This window comes from Lathamus discolor, chromosome 2 (assembly GCF_037157495.1).
Source record: "Lathamus discolor isolate bLatDis1 chromosome 2, bLatDis1.hap1, whole genome shotgun sequence".
NCBI lineage: Eukaryota > Metazoa > Chordata > Aves > Psittaciformes > Psittacidae > Lathamus > Lathamus discolor.
The window spans coordinates 96,707,367-96,726,131 of NC_088885.1; the positions used below are offsets into that span (position 1 = coordinate 96,707,367).

At 39.5% G+C, this 18,765-nt stretch overlaps 1 long non-coding RNA gene across 3 annotated transcripts in view; it reads right to left on the bottom strand.

Moving 5' to 3' along the window:
- LOC136009313 (uncharacterized) overlaps positions 1 to 18,765 on the bottom strand; it is a 48,525-nt gene that overhangs the window by 28,231 nt on the left and 1,529 nt on the right. The window lies entirely within an intron of this gene.

Sequence of the window (18,765 nt, forward strand, 5' to 3'; positions counted from 1 at the left end):
AAACGTGCAAACACAAGCAACTTGTGTCTCACCTACATACTGTGCCAGTTCCTAATGTCATGGGTTTTGACCTCTCAAATTGGCAGGACAACAAACCCGGTGAGTCAGACTTGAATTCATGAGCTCATTAGGTAAAAGTGGAAGACTCAATCTCCTTTTAACAGATTTGTTAAGTTTCTAGTTCACTACTTCATTAATTCACAAATTCCCTAACCCACAAACTCACGGACTCACATGGTCACTAGTGCTTATGTACAAGACAGGTCCCCAGCCCAGGGAAGGAGTGCTTCTCCTCCCTCCTACACCATGGTGTGGGCATCACCACTATAACACCAGGGAGCATGAAACCCTGAGCAGCCCTGCTGCTCTTGGATCCACTCCAAAAGTTTTTGGGGCAAGCTGGCACACCTTCCAGCTTGGAAGCTTGGTCTGCACTGCCTCCATAAATCAATGGACTCAACAAAAATTGCCCACAGAGACTGTTTTAAAAATACAGGAGATGATGGCTGCAGAAGATACCAGCTGCAGGTGATAATGGCTGCAGGACAGCCCTTATCTCTTCCTGTCCATTGTATCTGGCATACATGTTGCTCTCACTTTCTCCTGATGGCACTGCTCCTAAGCATACATCAGGCTTTACCATGAGCTCTGTATTAGGCAAAAAAAAAACAGCCAACCACATGCTTTGCATTCCCCAGCTTATCTTTTCCCCTTCACTTCCCCAACCCTTCCCCTTCCATCCCTTCCTCTTCCCCTCAATCTTTATCTTTCTCCTCTCCTGCTTCCTCTTCCCCAACATCTCACATTCCCAAAGCCAACATGTGCCTCCTACTCCAAGGCTTTAATAATTTTTCTCATTTTCTTGTCAAACAGTTTCTAACTCTTCTGCATCCATCCTCTGTTTCCTGACCTCAACCATCCTATGGACCTTCCTGCGACACAGCCCAGCCAACCTCTCAGCTGGTCCATAGTCAGTTGCCTCTCCTTGGAACTTGGGCAAGTGTCAATCTCTCCTCACTACCTCAATCCTACAAAGACCACAGATACTCTAAAAAGAAAGGAAGTCAGTGTCTCATGTCCAAGAAAAAGCCAGTTTGCAGCATCCTCTCTTAAACAGAAACAGAAACTGTTGGCTGTGGAAGAAAAAAATGGCAGTTAACATCAGGCAGGAGGAGACTGTGAAAGACAGTGATGGGAAGGTGGGGATTCGTAATAGTGGCTCTGATAATATTTAAAAAGAGGAATCACATACCTATGCTGAGTGGAAACAAGGAACATAAAATGTCATTCAGCAAGGGTTCAGCCAGTGGTCTTTAACAGCAGTGTCTATGATTACAAGCTTATATTGAAGTTTGTATTAGAGAGTAAAATACTTGGAAGTATCACACGGCTTAGGGGTAAATTCTTCAAAATAGGATTTTACCAATATCTATGAAAGCTCTTCTTATTGCATATTGCAGGCTGTGCTCTGGTTCTGTGTTAACAGAAGGATGCACTATCCTCACATCAAAATGCAAACGCTTTGGAATAACACAGAGTCCTGACAATGCCAGCATGGGAAAATGTAGAAATTGGAAGTCCTCGGGAGAGAATGAAGAAAGCTGTTTAAGGAAACAAAACAACCAAACAACAAATACTCTGAACAGAAGAATTACTTCCATGGGATTCTTTTCCTTGTAGCAATGAGAGCATTTGTTTGCCAAGGCACTGATCCTAAATGCTCTGGGACCCTCTGGGAACTGCTGTGTATGGAATACTGCTAGTTTGTTCCAATAGACAAGGCATGCTGGCTGTCACAGTCATGGATGTGAAATGTATCTTTATACAAATGAAATACAGGAAGCCAGCAAGCAGCCAAGCATAAGAAGACAAAGCTGTAAAGCAGATCCCCATAATCTTAGTCCACAGCTTTGCACAGTGACCTGCCATTGTACCTCAGACTAGGTTCCTACACCATCCTGATCCTCACAGTGTTGGCATAGGACTCACAGGACAGCCCAGATGCTCAGGACCCAGAACAGTCACAAATCTGAAATAAATCCTCTGAAACAGCACTGGCAATTGAGCAATTTGGAAATCCATTGCCCTTGTGCCCCTGTGACCTGTAGAGCTGCCTTGGTTTGAAGCTAACTTGTCCCTTCTCCTTCCCATGGTACCCCAGATGCAACTTGTATTCCCATTCTTCTCAACAGTGTGGGCTTCTCAGACAGGTTGGTTTTGCCAACCAATCCCACCACAGTTCACTGTACCATCTTAATGACAGGGGACACTGCCTGACTGAGAGTAATTCAAAATAAGATATGAAAACCTCTCAAATTAAGCTGTCTCACTTCACGTCAGCCATCCTCAAAATCTTCTAATGAAACAAGTGTGAAATTTTTGGCCTAAATGTCTTTTATTAATTAAACAAATTGTGCACAATTTTTTACTATCCCGATCTATACCGAGAAAGAAATGAATCTCCATAAAGGTGTTTCATTATTGGGGTTTAACTGGAAAGTAAACTTGATATAAGCGGCAGAAGGGGGGGGAGTGAGTGGACGAGCTGTGTGGATCGGTTTAAACCACAACACCTTCAATCTCTACTTTCTTTTCCAAAGGATATTCAAAGGAATGACAATTCATTCTAAAGTGGTGTAAATCCAATAATTTAAAAGTTATCTTTGGAGAATGAATCTTTTGTCAAACTTTAGTGATTTAGAGCAACTCCAACATAGCTTATGTTCATATCCGCTATTAATTTTTCTGTTTCTGTTTTTCTGTCATGTATATTACCCAGTGCAGCTGCCAAGTACAGCTTATAGTGCGCTCAGCTTTCATGAATTTTTCCTTTTATGTTCATGATGAGTTGATAAAGCCGTTTATAATAAAAATTCACCATAAGAGAAAAACTTCCAAGATATTTTTATGGCGTATGTCAGAAGATTTACAATTTAAACTGGGAAGCAGTAACTATGAAGTCATTGCCATACCCACGGTACATTTTAGTCATCTGTCTACAAGATGTGTAAGCTGGAAGAAAAAGGATTCTTTAAAATGCTAAAGGATATTTTCCCCTTTTCAAGAAGCAACAGAACAAGATTCTGAGATTGGTAGACTACCACTGATACCAACTTTCTGTAAAGATACAGCAATTGAATATGGTTGAAGGAATTTAGTCACTGTTGCAAAAAAATAAAAGGAACCATAATGCAACGACAGAACTAATGACAATTTCCACAACGCTTGGAAATCCCCTTCCAAACAAATAACAACAGCACAGAAAGCACTGCCACTAGGCACTTCAGCTAAAAGTCTCATGACAGTTGTGAGGTAGCACAATACAGGAGAAAATACAGTCTCATGAAAATAAGTCATGGGCCAGCTAGAGATTTATATGTTTAAAGCAACACTCCTGAATCCCCAGCCATAATGCTCAAACAGCTGTTGAAGAGCAGAAAGCACTGATACACTTGCTGACAGCAAAATACCCTGCTTAATGAAGCCGTCCATCTTGTAGCTATCTCAGACTCTCAGTGGGTGGGAAACCCAATCATAACTGGGCTGTTGCCATAGTCTAGCTCTGAGGTGCACAGGCAATGTGTGGATATTTGCTGGGGGGGATCACCATCATCATTTGATCTGTCCCCAGTCTGATTCAGCACATAAACCAACCGATAGGAGAGGAGAAAGCTAGATCTCACCTGGGAGGACTCCTAAAGGACTGAGGCAGAAGAAGAAAGGAGTGAAGTAGATTCTTTCCTGGGCAAGACACTGAAGGACAGTTATGTTGTGTTTTAAACTACTTTTGGAAAGAGATTGCTATAGCAGAGAACTACAAGGTCTAGGTCTACCTGTAATACTCTTCCCAGTGCTTCAAGTTTGGGGAAAACAGGAAGAAAGGGATGCAATTTGCAGAGACAGAGGTCCAACTTAGAATCACAGACTGTCTTGAGTTGGAAGGGAGCCCTAAGGATCATTGAGTCCAAATCTCAGAACTTACAGAACTAGGGACTAAACGAAGAGATCTGCTAAAGACCTGAATACAGTTTGCGTGTCTTGCAAGGCAGGCTGACAGTGAAGTTTGTGCTGCAAAGGAACAGTACCACATCAGTAGCTGACCTCATGATGCTTTACTTGACCTTAAAAATGAGTTACGGCAGAACTGAGAGCATACCCATCAATTTAATTTGTTCCATCAGTGGGTAGGACAGGAGACCAGTAAACCAGAACTGAAGGTCAGGTTTGGGAAGGCTAGCATAAAGCCCTGTTCACACTCAGATTCAGCGACCATATTTGATACATTTAAGTGGCAAATACACCTTTTCTAGCACCCTTAACAGAGTAAATGGACTCTGTGAGAACAACAGAAGTTCCGCTGTATTGAAATTCATAGAATCACAGAACAATTTGGGTAGGAAGGGACCTTATAGATATCCAGTTCCAACCCTGCTGCCGTGGGCAGGGATACCTTCCACTAGACCAGGTTGCTCAAAGCCCCATCCAACCTGGCCTTGAACATTGCCAGGGATAGGCCAGCCACAGATTCTCTGTGCAGCCTGTGCCAGGGCCTCAGGACCCTCACAGGGAAGAATTTCTTCCTGATATCTAATTTAAATGTACCCTCTTTCAGTTTAAAGCCATTCTCCCTTGTCCGATCGCTACTGCAGGCTGGGCTGTGTCCTGGAGTGGGAGAGGAGGAAACAGGCTGTGCCAGGAAAAAGGGTGGTGCAAACTGTTTCCCCTCTGTAACAAGGAGGATGCCTGACACTGTGAGTCAGTTCCAGGGTGGTTTAACTATGCTTCTCCTTTATATAGGTTAAATTGCTTGGTGGAAAGCCAATGGTCTGGGTTTATTTTAGAGAGAAACAGCTAAATCCTTTTGTTAAAAGTGTCTGCTCTGGGTTTCCTTTTGTTAAGGGTGGTAAAGCTTCTTCCCTGTATTATGCAAGGATTGAAATGATTCCCCATGAGATCCAACAATACCAGTGTTTGAAGGGTGTTTGTTCCATTTAGCACTGTGTTACAACAAAGTGTAACTGTTATATTAGTCAACTTTCCAATTTGCTTGAGAACTAAAAATCCCTGCCACTTGACTCAGCCTTTATGCTTCTTTCATCGCCATGACCTGTCCCTGCAGCAATCCTTCAGTTCTGTAATTATGAAGCTTTAATACACGTCATGGAACTGATAACTTCTCCATTTTTATTTTATTTTTTTTTTGGCTGGTATAGTTTCTCACTGTACTAATGGTAGCAGCAGTCAGTGTGAAAGTAAGCCTGAAGCATCCTCAGGCTTTACTATAATAAATACACCTATTAAGAAGATATCTACTGTACAGGTACTATCTTTGTGTTTTTGTAATGTTTGGCATATTTTGCCCCTATAATCAGAATTAAATTCTAGATTTAAATGATGCCTAGCTGCCTCTCATGTAGTTCTCAGGTTTCTAGCTTCTCTTTAGCCATATAATATCTTAAGGGATTTACATAAGTAGTGGGGCATACTGAAGAGCAGCTTAGAAACACTCTCTGGCAGGAGCAGAGTAGAAGCAAATGGATGGGCTGCAAGGAAACACACAGCCAAGCCAATGCTGGGTAGAGTGGATGGTGAGATGATACCAGTTAAAAACATCATCCACCAATGACTCAGCTTCTACTTGGGCAGCTTCCTAACTGTTCAGAATGCTGTCTGTTCAAAACCCATGAGTTACCACATATGTATCAGCAAAACCACACTGTGAGTCTCATGGTTAAAGCAGGAGATAGAAGAATCCAGGCATCTGTTTCTGACTTCGTTACAGATTTGCTGCAGAAGTCCAAATAAATGGAACTCTTTATTTCCCTCTAACTCAGTCTGCAAATGAGAGGAGAAAAAATTAAAAATCTATTTATGTTGTAAAATAGAAGTCTTGTCTTTAAGGAGTTAAAGGAAAAGCAGATACACTGAAGTTAGTCCTAAATCACTAACTCTTTTTGCTGTAGCTACTAGTAAATTCCTCCCTCTAAGAATGCTAAAACGAATTAAAGTTCAGTCTCTCCTGGAAGTCTCTTGCTTTTGAGCAGGAGGGGAAAGGAAAGGCACTAGCCACATAAAGGCTTTCACTGTGGAACTGCTAATGAGCCTGCGCTGTATTTTATCATTAACCAGTCCTCTTTGTCTCCTTTTCTTCTAACTGCATTATTGGAACATCTTGCATATGAATTTATGAGACTATTTGTTTTATTGCCGCATGTTTATCTGCACAGACCACATTGAAACCTGAGAAACTAGTTTGAAGGGGATGGCAACCTGTGTCATTTTGGTTAACAACAATTCTAGCTAAAACTGAAAGTTATGTGTTGTTTTTTTTTTTCACATTAGAATGTAAAAATAAATAAATAAATAAATAGGAAAGCATTACATTGAACTGTGCAAAAACCAAAATGCTATCATGCAGAGTTTAACTGGAAAGCATAGGTTGCAGCATCAATTACAAGTACTCATGAGTTTTACATATTTAAAACATAGAAAAGTCACCTCCCTTTTCTTAAAGGGAATAAAAAAGCACCTTTTGTAACTTGCCAATTACAAGCAAACATAGCGCACCTGCACCTGTTGATAAACAGAATTAACATCAGTCAGAAATACGTAGAACTTGAGTAATGTATTTTATACAAGACCACGCTGGAAGTCCTAAGCTGTGCCTGGAAGAGATTTATATGGGAATCCGTCCAACACCATCAGTGTAAATAGCCCTTTGCAGGTAAGGTCCCTTCAGGTCTCTCACTTCAGAAGGCAGCAGCACCACTCACTTGATAGAAGTGACGGATGTTCTGCTTACCTGATTATCTGAGCAATGGCAGGTAATGGGAGCCTCGCAAGCACAGGTCCTCCAGCCATCCTTCCGCACCAGCTAATATTCCAGTTGCACTGGGTAAATTTCATTTCAGGGGAAAAGTGACAAATGTCAGGGAACTAATCTAAGTACAGAAATCTCATCAGCAGGCTTTCGGTTATTGCAGTGTGCATTATTGGATGAAAGGATCCATAAAACTATGGTAAATAAGAAAGAGGTTATCAAAATGATATCATCAAAATGCTTACAAAATAGAGGCTACTTGTTTGATTCATTCAAATTCCCTTGAGATAAATTACATAGAAAATGGTTACAGAGAAAATATAGAAAATAATTATAGAGAAGAAATACAGGTTAGACACATTAGTTGGTGAAAGAAGAGTTTTTAAAAAGTACACTTAGGAGATATTAATAGGGAAGGCAAGCTTAGAAGCTGTGAGGCTTTATTTCATGATGTAAAGACCTATTTCTTTAAGAACATCATTCCAATTCCTAACTAGTGTGTGGGATTGGCATTTTTTAATGAAAGGATGCAAAATCTGTTGAAAAGAGTATCGGATACGTTTCCCCCACAAATATTTAAATTAATTTGGTGCATCAATTTTATGCATTATTTACTACGCTCATTCATTTGAATAGTACCATCTGTGAAATGTCTGCATAAAATTGATTTCAGTCTCACTATGGAGTATTTGTTGAAAATAAATCTGAATATACTTTGGAAAATATTAACTGTAGAAATCTGGTAAAAGCCCTACATTCAACCAAGTAGAAGTTACCAGAGAATTTATAACCAGTGATGTTAGCCTAATTTTTGGCTTTTAAATAGCAAACAGCAGAGTGTAAGAAATTAATTAAAACCTTGTTTAATGTTTTCCAGTAGAGCCTGTACTGGGAAAATAAATAAATAAATCAGTTATATTAATTGCATCAGGCTGTTATAAATTATATCACAGGCTGTCAGCAAACAATTCTAATGTACTTTATAGCCTTCCCTAAGACATCACAGATGTCTGGACCATATTACTGGCACATAAGCAGTTGCCGCTGCACAAAGACACTTCCAATTTCATGTAATTGCTAGTTCAGGTTTTCCTTACCATGACTGATACATACTTCCCAAGTCTTTCAGATGCAAAGGCATCTTCATGAACTACCAGCTTTGTAACATAGTACTAGCTATTGAAACTTAATCCATTATCTCTTTATTTTATTGAACTAAGATGTATTAAATATCCATATTCATAGAGTATCTGGAAACTTGAGTTTGTTACAGAATTCCAGGTTCCTGTTTGAATCTCAGATTGAATCATTCACAGCTTTCTCCATGTGTTTAAGTCCTAGGTCAGAATTGGTGATAGCTGTAGGTTCTTTGCTCTGCCTTATACCAGAGCAACAAGTTCCTTGTATATTCAACTTACAGCTTAGCACAATATGTTAGAGACATTGTTCTAAAAAGAAAGCTTTTTCTATTAAACTGCTTTGTCTGTCTGCCTTGTTTGTCCTCTGTGTTTTAGGGCTATGGAACAGAGGCAGCTAAGCCTGTCTCTGCCCAGCAGGCTTAGACTTTAAACATGCCTCCAAAAATACTGAACTCTTCCACGAAATAATATTCAAATTAGCTGAAGAATGCCTTCTCGGATTAAATGGCTTCAGTGAGCTGGTTAGCGCTTAACAGCTGCATGGTTGGATAAGTATGAAGAGTTCTAATGTTCATGTTGGATCATACTGATATTTTTTGATATAGAAGCATATAACCTAAACTGCATGACTTAGCAGAAAGGCAGCTATTAACAATAAGACCTTGACCTCAGATAAAAAATTGAAAGGAATGGGCTAAATTTAGCCTTTTTGTCCTTGATAATAGCTCCTGGTATTGTCTTCTACCACAGCTGAACTTAATACAGTCTTACTTTCCCATTTAACAAATTCTTCTAAGTTTCCCTTTAATTAACCATTTCAAAATTTTGTCTATATCCCTGGAAAAGGATAAACGTGTACGCAGCAACATGTCTCAACTAGAAATCATTAAAACACCTACTCAGCTTGCTTTTGTTTTTGGAGTAGTATGAGGTCCTGTAGGACAATAATACCATTCACTACTTCTTCTGACCTAGGATGCTCTCCAAGTTTGGGGTCTATAGAAAGTAAAAGCCAGAGGATTAAATGCATCAATTCTCCCAGTAGCCACACACAAATAACCCAGAGAAGGGAACACTAACTATGGTTGGATCAGCTTTTGGTGCATTCTCAGGATCAAAGGGAAACTCTTCAAAAAAGTTCCCAGAAAATCTGTAACCAATTCTTCTGAGACAAAACTGCCAAAAGGGAACAAGAGGAAGATATTGTCTTCCTACTGGGAGCCAATCTACTTCCCCTCTGTTGGGGGTTGTCATTGATCTTTGGCTAGAAGAGTCTGTGTCTCTGAAAAGCAGCAGCATAACTGATATTCATGATTAGAAGGTGAAGTCTGTCCCTACAGCTACTAGGGTACTTGATGATCAGCACTGTTCAGGGTGAGCAGCCATGTCACATAATCACAGAGAGAAGGGAAAGGTTTCCTCTCTTCTCCTCTCTCCCCATTTTGCATCCATCTCATTGGAAAGGGAATAAATACAGAAAAGATGAGTAAATAGTGATGAAATGTCTCTCATTATCAACCCTAGAAACACAATACAAAAGCAGAGCCATGACAACTATAAATACTGAAAGGTTCAGTAGGTGCATGTTCCCTGTGCCTAATTCCTTCTAGCAATCTTTCCACATTAGCCTGAGAAAGCATGAAAGCATCCATAGGGCTGAACAGAGGATACCTTAGCAGGTGAGAAAAGTTACCAGGTGGTAGGAAGCCAGAATACAACAGTCTCTGAAGAACAGAGTTTGAGATTACTAGAAGATAAGCTCTAGGAAGGGGGATTCACAAAAGTGCTCTTTACTGGCCTGTACTTCACCCAGAGGACTCAGAAGATGACAGCTGACCTCCATGGGAATAATTTTAGTGTCTGGGTGTCTGAAGGGGTCTGACTCTTACTAAAGAATTTCCTTCAGTGGAATCCTAATGGGAGAAGTGTAAGGTACCAAAATAGTTTGTTGGATTTTATTCTTCTTTGCTAGAGTATTGCAACCAAGTATAGCACAACCAACTACAAGCAGGTTTGCTGTATTAAAATGAGGAATATGCCAACCCAGTGACTCTAATCATATAAACATTTTGCTCTGTAAGAGCTGAGTAAAAAAACCTCCTAAGGGATAACAAATTCAAGATGTAAATGAGGAGGATGTTAACTGGAAAGGAGTAGTGATAAGAGAAATAAAAGTAACAGTCTAATACAAGATGAATGGTTATAGTACAATTTCATCATGCACATTAAGTCTATTGGCATCAGCCTATATAAACAAAATTCCTGTTTGAAGACAGGAACTCATGAATTTTATAAAGTGCCCTTGAGATGGTGAACTTTCTCTAAAACTTGTACTCATATATGACAGTTTTTAAGAAAGTTTGAAGAGAAAGGACCAAAATGACTTAGAAGTCAAAAGACGTCAAAAGTATTTATTCTATTTTATTAGGAAGGTGTTGGGGGGAAGCATCTTAAAGTATCTTCAGATATTAAAAAGAACATTAGGAGTGAAGGAAGAAACATTTATGCTTATACCCTGTAGTGGACTCTAGCATCATTTTGGGGTATGAAAGGCAAACTGGCAGGAACATTGCAAAACATAATATGAGCTGCTCCAGATCATACTTTTCAATCCCAACTAGATTTTGAAATAAAAAGGGCACTAAATCATAAGTAGATTTGTAAAATGTAAAGACTAAAAATTTCCTATTGAATATATTAATTTTTCCTAGATTTAGGTAAAGAACTAATTGTAGGGAATGCAGCAGGTTCTGCTTTGTATCAGGATGAAGACAAAGCTTGTCTGAGGTGCCTTTAAAAAAAGGGACACCACCCTGAAACTTCCACAGCTGAGCACGCACATGGGAATTAGGAATTCAGTTTCAAGACATGGTCTAAAGCTGACTAAATAGAGATTTAAATCAAGCTCAGTAGGCTTCTAAGTGACCTGGACACGACGCTACACTGATCAATGTGGATTTTCACTTTCTGTCTTGTCTCCGCCATACCCATTTAAAAAAACCATATGAATCCTAATCACCATCTTTCAAAGTCAAGGACAAGCTCTGCTAGAGCTAAAAGAATATTATCATTTGCTGTATTCCCTCAGCACCTTGATCATAACTTTTGAGAGGGACAGTGAAGCAGGTAAAATACAGTTGTTGAACAGTTCCTGTGGGAAGGGCTGAGATTCCCTACCCAGTGCATATCAGTATTTTAGCATGACAGGTAGAGTAGGGAGCAATTCCATCAGGATGTAAGCATTATTACATATTACTCTGCGATATTTTAAGTTTAAAAAAACCCATACTTCTAAAACAGTGACACTTTTCTAATCATGCTGCTCTGCTAAGATACACAGCATTGTAAGAAATCAAAATGGGTACATATATATAGGTATAGACATGAAATGAGGTCCTGAGAATCCTGAAGCCACTTGTAAGTTGTATAGCTGACAAGAAGCTTAAAACTCTGAGAACACAAATTGCCTCCTATCACTTGGTTTATCTTGCCTTCAGAGAAGCAGGATTTTTGCCATTTATTTATAAATAAACTGGGTCAAAGAAACCCCGCTTTCAAAACTTTTGCCTATTAGGACCTGTCTACATTATGGTATTTCGCAGAAGTGATTGATATTGCACTGGTAAGTCAGTGCAAATGTCAAGTTCTAAGTGATTCTTTTAGTATATCAAACATGACTGAAAAGGAGAGGTTTCTAGATTTCCAGTTACTTACATTATGTTTTCTAGAACATTTTATACTTAGTATTAAATTCACTGAATGTACTTATTACAAAAATCCTTGTGTTCCCTTGGCAATAGCTTGCTGCTTCCCTTTCCATTTCAGCTGCACTTACAATTTTCTGCTCCAATTCTAATACTCCAGCATGTACTCTCCTGCTGCCAGAAACAGAATTGAATCTTACCAGCTGCCTGTAAGGGTTTAGACTAATGATTTCTCCAAACAGTACATTAGTCTAATTTAGCAACAATGCACTATCTTTTAGCATTAAAAGTATTTTGTTAGTAATGCATATTAATGTCTTTGTTGGGTTTAAGTTAGTGTGTTAACTGAGAAACTATGACCCACGTTTTAAAAAGAACATATATTAAACCAAAGTAATTTTTAGTACCTTTTTTATAGGCAATTTTGAGTAATGCAATGACCACAAATCTAGAAGCTGACCTTCCATTTAAATTTTTTTGAACAGATCAAGGTTAATTTAACAATGTCACATGAGTAAAATTCCTTAACAAGTGTCAACAGTGCAGAGGTCTGGGAGGTATGAAAGACACAGTGTCCTTGGATATCCCCAGTTTCTTTCCTTCACAAGGTACGGAAAAAGAAAAAAGGAAAAAGAGCAGCTGGGATAACTGATACCCAGTAAAACATACTCCTAGATGTTGCAAAGAATTATGCATGACAGCAGTCAAAATAGAACCCATGTGCGTTAGTGTCTGTGTCATTTTTTCATACGATATCATTAGCATCACAAACTGCAGGCCAATGGGACTTCGATAGTCAGCCAGCTCATGCATGTTGCAATTATCCTCCTCTCACGTAGCTCCCAGTACTTTCCTTACATATCTGTGCAAACTAACACAGTATCCGTGAATATTTTTAAATCGTTAACATCTATAAACAGTGTATTTAAAAACAATAGGCAGGCAATTCAAGCTTTTCAAGGAATGTGGCATTTATTGCATGACTAAGCTAGCAAATGCATATTTGAAAAGAAAATAGCTTCTAATCTAAGTATTCATTTGCTGATGAATTAAAATCACCAAGTTATCCAGCACAATTCAAAATGAAAAAGCTGACATATCATTTATTGTAAAGGCCACAGCTATAATAGGAACGTCATTGTTTCCCTTTCTGCTGGTCCCACACATTCTTTTTAATCTTGATTATTTGTCACCCTGTTAGGGACTTCTTATGGTAATGAAATCCTTTTGTCAGTGATGTAACGAGAGCCTTTTGCTGCATTTTCCCTTCCTAGGTAAGTTACAATTGCAGTTACAAACACTGTGGAGGTTTCTTCTGAATCATACAATTGCAGATTGTTCGAAGGAGACACATGTTCCTGGCTGTTGCTAGGTGGCAAATGCTCTTAAAGGTTTTGCAGGCTAGAGATTTCTTCAAACCTTTAATCCTCCATATTTATTTTATAACCCACAGGAATGATTAGAAAAAAAGACAAACCCAAACCATTCAGTGCTAGGATGATAGAAGATGTGAAAGAGATAATACATTCGGCATCAAAGCTTAATCCCATCCCTAACTACAGGTCAGTTCAAGACTTTCATGAGGTACGATTATTGTGTATCTGCATGTTGTTAGGCTGCTCCTGCCTTCTTTTAAAACTAGTGTGTCAGCTCCTGTTTAGAACAGGGTCCTTGCTGTAATAAATAAGCCTCAGCCATAGTCCTCTGAAAGCTATACATGTACGAAAGAAGAACTTCACAGTCTGCAAGGAAAAGAAGCCCAATTTATTGCTTAGCATCTAGGAATTAATCATCTAGTTGATTTTGCTTGATAACTTGCAGCAGCACTGTTTTGAAGAGTATATTGATGCATTGATAAATCTATATAGTGTTAGTCTGAAAAAGGTCCTGTAAGCTATCATTTCTAGGCAATGGTTTTATAAAACTGCACATTAATTCCTACTAACAGTTCAGGATGAAACTGTATTTTTTAGTTGTCTCTTCTGAAGTAAGACCAAATTCACAGCTAAAGCTATACTGATGAAACTTTTCACCTTCAAAAGCTGTCACACCAATGTCTGTTAGACTCACATCCATATACCACTAACATTTATTAAAGGACAGCACAAGGAAATGCTAAATAAAGCAAAAAATACCAGGCTTGATTACAGAACAGCTTCAGCTTCTCCTTTTACATCATACCTGTGAAAAAGTCACAGTTCTCTGCCTATCACATAGACAAGACCCTGTGAGGTTCCTGCAGCCAGAGAACACCAAAATCTCTGAGCACAGTACTTGTTTTCTCCTATGTGTCTCCCTCAGCCTGTCCCTTATTCTCACATGAGTTACTGTGCTTTCCTTTAGCCTGCCCTTTTCTCATTTATTCCTGCTCCTTACATTTGGCCAGGCTCTCAAAAAAGAGTCCCGCTCAACGTATGTGAAGGGTTCAGAAAAATTTGCTGGCTAGTCTACAAATAAATTCTCCAAAATTTATTAAAAAAAAAAAAAAAAGTTTTCAGAAATCTTTTCTCCAGCTAAATATAGGAAAACTGTACAAAGACTACAAGAGGCATTTCTCTGACTGTCTCATCGCATTTACATGCATGTCATTAAATTTCACCTTTGTGAGCCAGCCTGGATTTTCTCAGCAAAACAACAACAGGAATTATTCAGGGTTTTGCCCTGACTTTTTTTTTTAGGACAAAGCTATGTCATTTCATCAGAAAAATGAAAGAATGAATCATTCTGAGACAACACCTGTCAGAGAATCTCACCAAAGTTTTGAAGTTCAGCACATTCACATACAACCAAAAGCATAGAATCATAGAACAGTTAGGGTTGGAAAGGACCTCAAGATCATCTAGTTCCAACCCCCCTGCCATGGACAGGGACACCTCACACTAAACCATCCCACACAAGGCTTCATCTAACCTGGCCTTGAACACTGCCAGGGATGGAGCACTCACAACCTCCCTGGGCAACCGATTCCAGTGCCTCACCACCCTCACAGGAAAGAATTTCCTCCTTAGCATGGGTCTTATGATGGAAAGTCTTGGGCAACTCTAGCAATATCCATTGGCTGAGATATTTTCTTACCAATAAAATCTCATACTATCATTAAAAAAGTAAAATATCACAGGATTGAAAATTACTCCTTTGCTCTTCCCTATCTCAGACATGCTTCTGCTACAGGTTTAGGTGGTTTGGATACAAAACATCAGCGAAAAGGTAGGATGCACAGGAAATGTATGCTTCATGTCTGTACTCTCAAAATTAAGCTACTCATTACAGAAGTCTCTTGATGGTGCTAGGATTTATGAAGCACACTGGCTCCTTACACTTGTTGGAGAACTGCCAACTGTACTTTTACATGCTCTGTAAAAGAGGCAGTCAAGCCACAATGGGTTATTAATAGCTGATGATGCAAACAGGGTGCCTCATTTTCTTTGTGACTGTCATAGGGAACAGAAGTGTTTTGGACAGGTACCACATTTGGTAGCATGGCCAAATAGCTGTTATTTGCTGAGGATTTTGACAACTACCACCTTGTAAACTCAAAGGAAGCCACTGTTGAAATCACCCTCTGGCTGTATTCAGATACAGCCTGTGTGATACAGAATGCCTGTATCACACAGGCAGCCTGGCTAAAAACATTCAGAATAAAAAAGAACACTAATAGTAGTCCTTTGGATATGTCTATGCATTATTTTTACATCCCACTTCTTCCTCTTCATTGTTCCTGTAATAACTGTTGCAATCCCATTAGATATTAGGGAAAAAAATCTCCCCTATGAGGGTGGTGAGGCACTGGCCCAGGCTTCCCAGAGAAGTTGTGGCTGCCCCATCCCTAGTAGTGTTCAAGGCCAGATTCGACGAGGCTTTGAGCAACCTGGTCTAGTGGAAGGTGTCCCTGCTCTTGGCAGGGGGGTGGAACTAGGTAAGCTTTAATGTCCCTTTCAACTCAAACCTTTCTATGATTCTGTGACCGTGAAACTAGTAATTCACAAAATGACAAAAATACGTAGTCACAGTCTAATACAATGCTATCTATGTAAACAAGGTATTGTTATCTTTGAAAAGTGAAGTATTTTACTATGGGTTACAAAGTAAACATGAAAGATTGTTTGGCTTTATGAAGAAGTGTAATATACTTTGGAGTTAATAATCACTAGTAATCAGGATTTGATATTTCAAGCAATGCTTGCCTTCCATCTTTTGACATTTCTCAAAACCCTAACATTTTTAGTTATCTTTAAAATTACTGATTTTACAAAATTACCTGCAAAACATCATCACCAAAAGAAAAAAATGTGATTTTGCAAAGTTTTGGAGAAAAGTGGAGGTAAACAGGGGAAAAGTTTAATCTTAAGAGTGGCTTTCTAAATTTTGCCTGGAAAGATGATTGATGCACTTCCCCTCCCACACTGCTCTAACTGTAATCTCACCTGGAGGGAAGAGAAGGAGCAATCTGACACTCAGCCCACTCAGCTCTGCTTTTCAGACTGCAGCTGGTAAATAAGAAAGCAACAGAAGCACTGCTTCCTCTCACCCCTGGATATTTGGGATGCTCTCTATGGGAGGATAAAGAGCAATTACCTGCTCTTGGAATTCATCCTCAAAGCGTTATTAATTTAGAGAATTCCTATGTTTTATCTGATTCATTACAAGCATGCATGGAAAAGTGCTCATTATCAAAACTTACTGAAAAGCCCTCTTATCCCATCAGCTGGCTTTTACCACTGTTTTGTTGTTCCCCCTGCAGTTCCTGTCTCCTAGACCTGGCTTTTTGTGGCCAGAAACTGATAAGCTCCTCTTCACAGCACACAAGCTGAAACCCATCTTGACTGCTTAAATGGCATCTGCTTTGCTGCATGTGCCTCAACAGCACACATGCAGCAACTATAACCTGTTTCCAAAGGGTTAGACACAAGGTTTCTTCCCATGGGAAAGGTTTCTGTACTCATCACTGACCTTATACCAGTCAATATGACCAGACTAGCAAAAACATTATTTAATCTGCTTAAGTGTTACCCATCTCGTTTTGCTTTAAACAGACCAGGGAACACACACATCTTAGCTTGAAGATTATGAGCAGGTGCTAGCTAGTCCATCAAACTAAGACTGACTGACAGCTTCCTCGGACAAGCCATGGTGTGGGTAGAGTAAGATACACTTACTCATCAGTACATTTCATATCATTGCCATCAAAGCCAAGAAGCCAGCATCAATGGTCAAACCCCTAACTACACATAAAAGCTCAAAACATCCTTCTCAGGAGTACTGTCACTGTCAGGGTGACTGTGGGGGGCACTGCCTTAGAAAAAAGTCACAGTAATGTTTTCTCCTGTGAAAGGTGCTTAATATATGGAAGACAAAGATGAAGAGCTAGATGAGCCAAAAATGGCTTACTGTCCCTGTGGGAACCTGTCACCAGTCACAGAACCCAAGGTTGTGGAGAGATCCTGGGCAGAGGAGCAGAAGGTGTCACGTTCTTGAGTGAAGTCTAGAAACAATATGAGGAGGAACAGATTGACACGTTCATAATACTACAAGGATATGAGTCACTTCCTTCCCCTTGACCACTGACAAAGTTATGAAGTTAGAATTATAATCCATTAAGTATTACTCTTGTCCTCTATCCTTATAGTTGAAATGTTTTTCAGATGCAAGGCAGAGCTAAACAGTACCACTCTCTATACAGGTTTAGTCTCTCTATATAGATACTGCCATGGCCAGTGGTCCTCACATCCTATAGGCATGATGGGCATTATTTTTGAGGTGATGGGATATTGCTTTTCCAAGTCCACCACGTGGGCTGAAAGTGATTGCGTGCAAAATATCCTAGTGCTGTGCATTGCATGTTTAAGGTGCTCCCCCAGAAGTATGAGTTGGCCTGCCAAAGGTGTGGTTGCAATCTATTGCACAGGCTTACTCAAATTATCCTAATATAGTTTAAAAGCACAATTAAGCTCCAGGCTATCATGTTTTAAGAGCTCCTCAAGGTGTCTTCAAAGGTCTTAGTCTGCAGCATGCATGTGTTAAATTACAACCATCGCAACATGCATTCTATTTGCCCAGCACAGGACACAGAAGTGTGTGGTTTCCCTGTTTAAACTGGAAGCACCTGAAGAGGAAAGTGGGAGAAATAGGCAGTGTTGTCACTAGCACCACCCACTAACGCTGCTTCTCTAGTGAAAACAAAATGAAAGCAGGAAAAGAGAGTGGTAAATTGGGAATAGGACTTCTGTCTGTGGAAAGGCACTGCAAAGTTCCCACCAGTTGTCCCATCTGTGTAGAAAATTATTTTTAAACTGCCATTTTTTGCTACTGTATTTTATAGGAAACTTGTTTTCTTTTAAAATGTGAAGTTAAAATCTTAAAAATCATCACTAACCTCTGATATTAACTCTGCTTTGATTCAGAAAATGTCATCCCTGGGAAGTCTGATCCATTTTTTCCATTGAAGAAGACAGGCAGCTGCCTCTGAAATTAAGTGGCACAGACTTGGCTGACCACATCCAATTATAAACTACATCTGTATCCAAGTGTGCATGTGCTTCTAGTTCATTTCTCATGCAAATAATAGTTTCATATCTGTAGCTGTTGATGACGCAGATAATTGATATTATGGTAACGTTCATAAATAGTCAACGAGTGGGAATTAACGATTCCGAAAGAAGAAACAACCTCAAGTACAAGGGGGAAGAGGGCAAAAGAACACTGTTCTCTCCCTCTGGTATTACTGACACTTTGCCTGGTGTACCCTTTAGCTGACAAGATTCACAAGTCTCCTAACAAGTGTACAGCCCTGGAGAGGCTGCAACCACACCTGACCTGGGTACTCTACCAAAACCAAGAGAACAACAGCTGCTGACAGAGGCTTAGAATCTAGGTATTGAGAAAACAAATGACCTGAAAAAGAATGAAAGATGATGTAAAAAAATGAAAATTTTAGGTGAAAAAAGCCCAAGAAATCTCAAGTGAGCTCTAAACCACTTTGAACAAGCATGACTGGCATTTAAGTCTACACCAACATTTAGATGTTTTTGCACCATGGCAGATTTAAGCCTTCAGTTCTTTCCTGTAACACTTATGTTACGTAAGATGTCATTTTAGAAAATAT